We start from the raw sequence: 8,862 nt of genomic DNA, 5'->3' as shown, positions 1-8,862 counted from the left end.
CCTGTTCCCCCCTCTCCTCTTCCTCCACCTGTTCCCCCCTCTCCTCTTCCTCCACCTGTTCCCCTCTTCTCCTCCACCTGTTCCCCTCTGTCTCCCCCCTCTTCCCCTCTCTCCTCCACCCGTTCCCCTCTTCTCCTCTCCTCCACCTGTTTCCCCCCTCTCTCTCCTCCACCTGTTCCCCCTCTCTCTCCTCTTCCTCCACCTGTTCCCCTCTTCTCCTCCATCTGTTCCCCCTCTTCTCCTCCACCTGTTCCCCTCTTCTCCTCCACCTGTTCCCCTCTTCTCTCTCCTTCCCCACTGTTCCCCTCTTCTTCTCCTCCACCTGTTCCCCTCTTCTCCTCCACCTGTTCCCCTCTTCTCCCCCCTCCACCTGTTCCCCTCTTCTCCTCCACCTGCCCCTCTTCCCCACCTGTTCCCCCCTCTCCTCTCCTCCACCTGTTCCCCCCTTCTCTCTCCTCCACCTGTTCCCCTCTTCTCCTCCATTCCCCCTGTTCCCCCCTCTCCTCTTCCCCACTGTTTCCCCCCTTCTCCTCTTCCCCACTGTTCCCCCCTCTTCTCCTCCACCTGTTCCCCTCTTCTCCTCCACCTGTTCCCCTCTTCTCCTCCACCTGTTCCCCTCTTCTCCTCCACCTGTTCCCCCTCTCCTCTCCTCCACCTGTTCCCCTCTCTCTCCTCCACCTGTTCCCCTCTTCTTCTCCTCCACCTGTTCCCCCTCTCCTCTCCTCCCCTGTTCTCCCTCCACCTGTTCCCCTCTTCTCCTCCACCTGTTCCCCTCTTCTTCTCCTCCACCTGTTCCCCTCTTCTCCTCCACCTGTTCCCCTCTTCTTCTCCTCCACCTGTTCCCCTCTTCTTCTCCTCCACCTGTTCCCCTCTTCTCCTCCACCTGTTCCCCTCTTCTCCTCTTCCCCCTGTTCCCCCTCTTCTCCTCTTCCTCCACCTGTTCCCCCTCTTCTCCTCCACCTGTTCCCCCTCCTCTTCTCCTCTCACCTGTTCCCCTCTTCTCCTCCACCTGTTCCCCTCTTCTCCTCCACCTGTTCCCCTCTTCTCCTCCACCTGTTCCCCTCTTCTCCTCCACCTTTCCCCTCTTCTCCTCCCCTCCCCTCTCTCCTCCACCTGTTCCCCTCTCCTCTTCCCCACTGTCTCCTCCCCTGTTCCCCTCTCTCTCCTCCACCTGTTCCCCTCTTCTCCTCCTCCTCCACCTGTTCCCCCCCTCTCCTCTTCCTCCACTGTTCCCCCTTCTTCTCCTCCACCTGTTCCCCTCTCTCTCCTCCACCTGTTCCCCTCTTCTCCTCTCCCCACCTGTTTCCCCCCTCTCCTCTTCCTCCACCTGTTCCCCTCTTCTCTCCTCCACCTGTTCCCCTCTTCTCCTCTTCCCCCTGTTTCCCCCCTTCTCCTCTCCTCCACCTGTTCCCCTCTTCTCCTCCACCTGTTCCCCTCTTCTCCTCCACCTGTTCCCCTCTTCTCCTCCACCTGTTCCCCTCTTCTCCTCCTTTCCCCCTTCTCCCCCCTCCCCTCTTCTCCTCCACCTGTTCCCCTCTTCTCCTCCACCTGTTCCCCTCTTCTCCTCCACCTGTTCCCCTCTTCTCCTCCACCTGTTCCCCTCTTCTCCTCCACCTGTTCCCCTCTTCTCCTCCACCTGTTCCCCTCTTCTCCTCCACCTGTTCCCCTCTTCTCCTCCACCTGTTCCCCTCTTCTCCTCCACCTGTTCCCCCTCTTCTCCTCCACCTGTTCCCCTCTTCTTCCTCCACCTGTTCCCCTCTTCTCCTCTTCCCCCTGTTCCCCCCTCTTCTCCTCCACCTGTTCCCCCTCTTCTCCTCCACCTGTTCCCCTCTTCTCCTCCACCTGTTCCCCTCTTCTCCTCCACCTGTTCCCCTCTTCTCCTCCACCTGTTCCCCTCTTCTTCTCCTCCACCTGTTCCCCTCTTCTCCTCCACCTGTTCCCCTCTTCTCCTCTTCCCCTGTTTCCCCCCTTCCTCTCTCCTCCACCTGTTCCCCTCTTCTCCTCCACCTGTTCCCCCCTCTCCTCTCCTCCACCTGTTCCCCTCTTCTCTCCTCCCCTCTTCCCCACCTGTTCCCCTCTTCTCCTCCTCCACCTGTTCCCCTCTTCTCTCCTCCACCTGTTCCCCTCTCTCTCCTCCACCTGTTCCCCTCTTCTCCTCTTCCCCACTGTCCCTCCCCTCCTCTCTCCTCCACCTGTTCCCCCCTCTCCTCTCCTCCACCTGTTCCCCCTCTTCTCCTCCACCTGTTTCCCCCTCTTCTCCTCTCCCCACCTGTTCCCCTCTTCTTCTCCTCCACCTGTTCCCCTCTTCTCTCCTCCACCTGTTCCCCTCTTCTTCTCCTCCACCTGTTCCCCCTCTCCTCCACCTGTTCCCCTCTTCTCCTCCACCTGTTCCCCTCTTCTCCTCCACCTGTTCCCCTCTTCTCCTCCACCTGTTCCCCTCTTCTCCTCCACCAGTTCCCCTCTCTCTCCTCCACCTGTTCCCCTCTTCTCCTCCTTCCCCCTGTTCCCCCCTCTTCCTCTCTCCTCCACCTGTTCCCCCTCTTCTCCTCCACCTGTTCCCCCTCTCCTCTCCTCTTCCTCCACCTGTTCCCCTCTTCTTCTCCTCCACCTGTTCCCCTCTTCTTCTCCTCCACCTGTTCCCCTCTTCTCCTCCACCTGTTCCCCTCTTCTCCTCCACCTGTTCCCCTCTTCTCCTCCACCTGTTCCCCTCTTCTCCTCCACCTGTTCCCCTCTTCTCCTCCACCTGTTCCCCTCTTCTTCTCCTCCACCTGTTCCCCTCTTCTCCTCCCTCCACCTGTTCCCCTCTTCTCCTCCACCTGTTCCCCTCTTCTCCTCCACCTGTTCCCCTCTTCTTCTCCTCCACCTGTTCCCCTCTTCTCCTCTTCCCCCTGTTTCCCCCCCTCTTCTCCTCCACCTGTTCCCCTCTTCTTCTCCTCCACCTGTTCCCCTCTTCTCCTCCTCCACCTGTTCCCCTCTTCTTCTCCTCCACCTGTTCCCCTCTTCTCCTCCACCTGTTCCCCTCTTCTCCCTCCACCTGTTCCCCTCTTCTCCTCCTCCACCTGTTCCCCTCTTCTCCTCCACCTGTTCCCCTCTTCTCCCTCCACCTGTTCCCCTCATGCTTCCCTCTCTCCCTCCCACTCTCTAAAGTAGTGTGTAGCTGTGTACCTGGCAGAGGGTTTTATTGGGCTGTCAGGGGGTTGGAAAATACAAATTTCACCCATAAAAGTAGTGTAGAACAAGGAAACTGGGAGGGGAAAAGATTTGGGACAATTTATTGGAATAGTTTTGTTTCTAAACTTTGCACAAGCTCTTATTTTCCCTCTCTCCTTTCTCCTTCTTTCCATTCTGGCAACGGAGCAGTTACACACACACACACACACACACACACACACACACACACACACACACACACACACACACACACACACACACACACACACACACACACACACACACACACACAGACAGACAGACAGACAGACAGACAGACAGACAGACAGACAGACAGACAGACAGACAGACAGACAGACAGACAGACAGACAGACAGACAGACAGACAGACAGACAGAGTGGTTGGGTTGGTGTGAGTGTTTGTTTGCCTTGCCGAGTGCTACCGCGTACCACAGACTGTGTTCCCGACCACAGAGAGTGTTTAGTAAGGAAACCATTTTGTGTGAGTGAGTTTGGCAGCTGGCCCGGATGTTGCGACTGAGGCTTAGCTAGAGGAAAATTAAAAACCTCAGAGTTCACAAGCTAATTGAGACATCTGCTTGTTTGTGTGTGTGTGTGTGTGTGTGTGTGTGTGTGTAGAATGCACATCACTTTCGAGTATTACCATTTCTTCCTCAAGCTTTCCCTCAGAATGAGAAAGTATGTTTCCTCCCAAGGAAGAAGCACAGGACGAAAGGGCCTTCCCGGCCAATCATGTCTGTGGATATCTTTTCACTAGCTATTTACAGTATATACACAATTTAAATATTCTATAACGTTATACAGATATATGGTGTTAAGGTAAAAAAAAATAACGCAATTATTGTGGAAACAATGTCTGCCGTTAAAGTTTTCTTGAGATATAAATTCATTTTTTTCTAGATTTTTGTCTCTTAAAAAAGGTAAGAATGGACATGGCTTCAGATTCCCCATTGGTTACTAATAATGAGTTACTGAAATTCTTACTGAGATTCAAGGCGATATTCCACTTCCGTCCAGGTACCCAGGACGTCAGGAGATGTCTTCAAAACGCTCCACTAGGGGCAGCGGTGGGCGCTATTACCATCAAGTAGGGTTGTGGCTGTTGTGGACGGGGACAGCTGTTGGAAGGTCCAGCTCTGAGGGTCGTGTGCTCAAACCTAGTGGTCGTTTTTTGGTTTGATTGTTTGAACCCCATAACAAACCTTAACAGAATTCATTCCTAAACTTAACTGTCGAAATTTGACATTGATCTCCCCCCTGGACAAATATTGAATACTGATGTCAGGTGATGAAATCTTACTGTGAAAACGCAAACTGATCTCATAGGTTACCTTCGGAATTATCCGTCAAACCACCATTGAGCTCCATAATGAACTGATTAATGACGCACACACACACACACACACACACACACACACACACACACACACACACACACACACACACACACACACACACACACACACACACACACCACACACACAGCCTGTTCTTGTGCCATAGTGAGTTCACCCCCCCCCCCCCGGTGAGTAGCATGTGCTAGGATTACTTGACAACTATGTGACCTGAGACCGCTTATGATACTCCCTTAGTGTGTTAGCACTAGACATGTGTGTGAGAGAGAGGGAGTGAGAGAGAGAGAGGGAGTGAGAGAGAGGGAGTGAGAGAGAGGGAGTGAGAGAGAGGGAGTGAGAGAATGGGAATGAGAGAATGGGAGTGAGAGAGTGTGGGAGTGAGAGAGTGTGGGAGTGAGAGAGTGTGGGAGTGAGAGACTGGGAGTGAGAGTGTGGGAGTGAGAGAGTGGGAGTGAGAGAGATGGAGTGAGAGAGATGGAGTGAGAGAGATGGAGTGAGAGTGTGGGAGTGAGAGAGAGGGAGTGAGAGAGTGGGAGTGAGAGAGAGGGAGAGTGGGAATGAGAGAGTGGGAGTGAGAGAGTGGGAGTGAGAGAGTGGGAGTGAGAGAGTGGGAGTGAGAGAGTGTGAGTGAGAGAGATGGAGTGAGATAGTGTGGGAGTGGGAGTGAGATAGTGAGAGAGTGTGGGAGTGAGAGAGTGAGAGAGAGGGAGTGTGAGAGAGGGAGTGAGAGAGTGTGGGAGTGAGAGAGTGTGGGAGTGAGAGAGTGGGAGTGGGAGTGAGAGAGTGGGGGTGAGAGAGAGGGAGTGAGATAGTGGGAGTGAGAGAGTGGGAGTGAGAGAGAGGGAGTGAGAGAGTGGGAGTGACAGAGTGGGAGTGAGAGAGAGGGAGTGAGAGAGTGGGAGTGAGAGAGTGGGAGTGAGAGAGAGGGAGTGAGAGAGTGTGGGAGTGAGAGAGTGGGAGTGAGAGAGAGGGAGTGTGACTGAGAGGATATTTGGTGCCCAGGGGGACTGTACAGGATCCAGGAAATAACACTGGCAACCATTTGTTTTGTGTCAGAGTTTGCCTCCATACCCCTGGCCCTCAATGCAATGTCAATTGAGTTGGTATGAACAAATCACAGCATATATTGATGGATACACTTCCTGCTTTTACTTCCTGCTTTGCACCTACACTGTAGGTACACTCGCAGTGTCCGCCAGTCCACCCATTATACCATCACTTCCATTCTATTCATTCTATTTCTATGGCAGAACATGCAGCCACGAGGTGAGGAAAGGAGAAAGTTTTTGTCTTAAAAAAATGATATATACAATATATTATTACAGAGACTGTGGTTATCCAAAATTCCTTGACCGTCACAGCTCTAACACACACACATTCGCTCGATAGAGAAATTCTGTTTGGTTCCTAGTTAGCTTTGTTTGTGTGTTTGTGTGTTTGTGTGTGTGTGTGTGTTTGTGTGTGTGTGTGTGTGTGTGTGTGTGTGTGTGTGTGTGTGTGTGTGTGTGTGTGTGTGTCTGTGTGTGTGTGTGTGTGTGTGTGTGTGTGTGTGCGTGCGTGCGTGTGTGTGTGTGCAACAAGCTCTCACACTCTCCCATCCACCATACACGTCCACAAGGGCAAACCGCAAGCTTACTCAATCTGGTCTCAGAGCCTTTCGTATTAATCTGTACATAAATCCAAAACTTTCCATTTAGTCTGATATGTTACGTTTCGTAAGGCATGGATTAATTCGTTGATGCCCATCACCCATTTCGTGCGATATGTTACGAGTTACAATTCGTATTATATGTTACGAATTTGCATACGTACAATATGTTATGAATTTGCAAACGTATGATATGTTACGAATTCTAGCTAGGTGGGTAATGTAAGCTAGTTAGGGTTAAGGTTAGAGTTAATTTTAGGATTTAGGTTAAAGGGTTAAGTAACCGTCTTATTTAACCATACCAAACGTAACATATCATACTCATTTGAGTGTCCCGGATTTACATGTACTATGTTACGTCTCGTCTATGCGGCTGGCCTACTTTGATGGTAATAGCGCTCACCGTTGCCCCTAGTGGTCGTTTTTTTAAAGTCATCTCCAACGTCCTGGGTACCTGGACAGACGTCGAATTTCACCTTTGAGGTTGAGCAACCTGGCTGGTGTGTGAGAGGTCGTTAGTAATAATTAGCTGTGTCAGAGGTGATTCAAGCTGAGGCCCCTGGAGTGGTTGTTAGAGCCCCGCTGATGGAGCAGAAACATCCGGACTAAATCACACTTCTACAGTTACATCCCTCTCTCCTCTCTCTTCATCCCGCTCTCCTTCCCTCTGCTCAGTCTGACTTCTAACAATCACTCGCTGTACTCCCTGGCAAATGTGTGTGTGTGTGTGTGTGTGTGTGTGTGTGTGTGTGTGTGTGTGTGTGTGTGTGTGTGTGTGTGTGTGTGTGTGTGTGTGTGTGTACTGTAAGTAGATTTTATTTCAAAGGCATGTCTGAGGCCCATTTGAATCATTAAGTATGATTAGCGGAGAGGGAAAGAGGCCTTCTGCACTACCCATGATAGAGAGAGAGAAAGAAAAAGAGAGGGAAAGGGAGAGAGATGGAGAGAGAAAGAAAAAGAGAGGGAAAGGGAGAGAGATGGAGAGAGAAAGAAAAAGAGAGGGAAAGGGAGAGAGATGGAGAGAGAAAGAAAAAGAGAGGGAAAGGGAGAGAGATGGAGAGAGAAAGAAAAAGAGAGGGAAAGGGAGAGAGATGGAGAGAGAAAGAAAAAGAGAGGGAAAGGGAGAGAGATGGAGAGAGAAAGGTTATCCTGCACTCCCCTTTTGAGACAGGACAGGGGTGCAAGTTGGTTCCCAACCCTCTAAAAGGAGTACACAGAGCTACTAATATGTCATTATAGAACTGGGGCCAAATATCTTACACCTGCCCTTACTGTTCAGACCAGCAAGGGACCACGGCCAGGAGTGTTTTGATCCAGTGTGGAATGCAGTGGGACTCCTTGCTGTAGCTTGTGTGTTGTGAGTCAGGCTGAAACAGCGTTCATAATTCTCTGTGCAGTTGGACTGTTACTCTTGGCAGAGTTTTGCTCTAATAAAACACTCACAAGCAGCTCCCACTGACGGCTGTGTGATAGAGACAGAGAGAGAGAACAGACAGAGAGAGAGAACAGACAGAGAGAGAGAACAGACAGAGAGAGAGAGAACAGACAGACAGAGAGAGAGAACAGACAGCGAGAGAGAACAGACAGAGAGAGAGAACAGACAGAGAGAGAACAGACAGAGAGAGAGAACAGACAGAGAGAGAGAACAGACAGAGAGAGAGAACAGACAGAGAGAGAACAGACAGAGAGAGAACAGACAGAGAGAGAGAACAGACAGAGAGAGAGAACAGACAGAGAGAGAGAGAACAGACAGAGAACAGACAGAGAGAGAACAGACAGAGAGAGAGAACAGACAGAGAGAGAGAACAGACAGAGAGAGAGAACAGACAGAGAGAGAGAACAGACAGAGAGAGAGAACAGACAGAGAACATAGAGAACAGGCAGAGAGAGAGAACAGACAGAGAGAGAGAACAGACAGAGAGAGAACAGACAGAGAGAGAACAGACAGAGAGAACAAACAGACAGAGAGAACAGGCAGACAGAGAGAACAGGCATAGAGAGAGAACAGATAGAGAACAGAGAGAACAGACAGAGAGAGAGAACAGACAGAGAACAGAGAGAACAGACAGAGAGAGAGAACAGGCAGAGAGAGAGAACAGGCAGAGAGAGAGAACAGACAGAGAACAGAGAGAGAGAACAGACAGAGAGAGAGAACAGACAGAGAGAGAGAACAGACAGAGAACAGAGAGAACAGATAGACAGAGAGAACAGATAGAGAACAGAGAGAACAGACAGACAGAGAGAACAGATAGAGAACAGACAGAGAGAGAGAACAGACAGAGAACAGAGAGAACAGACAGAGAGAGAGAACAGACAGAGAGAGAACAGACAGACAGAGAGAGAACAGACAGAGAGAGAGAACAGACAGAGAACAGAGAACAGACAGAGAACAGAGAGATCAGACAGAGAACAGAGAGAACAGACAGAGAACAGAGAGAACAGACAGAGAGAGAGAACAGACAGAGAGAGAGATCAGACAGAGAACAGAGAGAGTTAGCAACCAGCTTTCACAGTCAGTGGTGTAAAAATATTTTGATGTACACACACACACACACACACACTTCTACCCATTACACTCACCCATGTATTTAGGCCTGTTTTGGGAAAGGCGTGCCGCTAGCAGGACACCTCGACAACATCCGGTGAAATTGCAGAGCGCGAAATTCA

The sequence above is a fragment of the Salvelinus fontinalis genome, chromosome 33 (genome assembly GCF_029448725.1).
Source record: "Salvelinus fontinalis isolate EN_2023a chromosome 33, ASM2944872v1, whole genome shotgun sequence".
Classification (NCBI taxonomy): domain Eukaryota; kingdom Metazoa; phylum Chordata; class Actinopteri; order Salmoniformes; family Salmonidae; genus Salvelinus; species Salvelinus fontinalis.
Note: the sequence above shows the minus strand (reverse complement) of the source record.